Below are 346 nucleotides of genomic sequence, written 5' to 3'. Positions count from 1 at the left end.
TTTTGTCAAATGCTTTTTCTGCATCTATTGATATGATCATACGATTTTTATTTTCCATTTTGTTAATGTGATGTATTACGTTAATTGATTTGCGGATATTGAACCAACCTTACATACCAGGCATCAATCCCACTTGATAGTGGCATATGATCTTTTGAATGTGATGCTGAATTCAGTTTGCTAGTAGTTTGTTGAGGATCTTTGCATCTGTGTTCATTAGGGATATCGGCCTGTAGTTTTCTTTGTTTTGTAATATCTTTGTCTGATTTTGGGATCAGAGTAATAGTGGCCTCATAAAATGTGCTTGAGAGCCTTTCCTCCTTCTCTATTTTTTGTAATCATTTGA

Source organism: Hipposideros armiger, unplaced genomic scaffold (assembly GCF_001890085.2).
Source record: "Hipposideros armiger isolate ML-2016 unplaced genomic scaffold, ASM189008v1 scaffold_1224, whole genome shotgun sequence".
In the NCBI taxonomy this organism is placed as follows: Eukaryota; Metazoa; Chordata; class Mammalia; order Chiroptera; family Hipposideridae; genus Hipposideros; species Hipposideros armiger.
Note: the sequence above shows the minus strand (reverse complement) of the source record.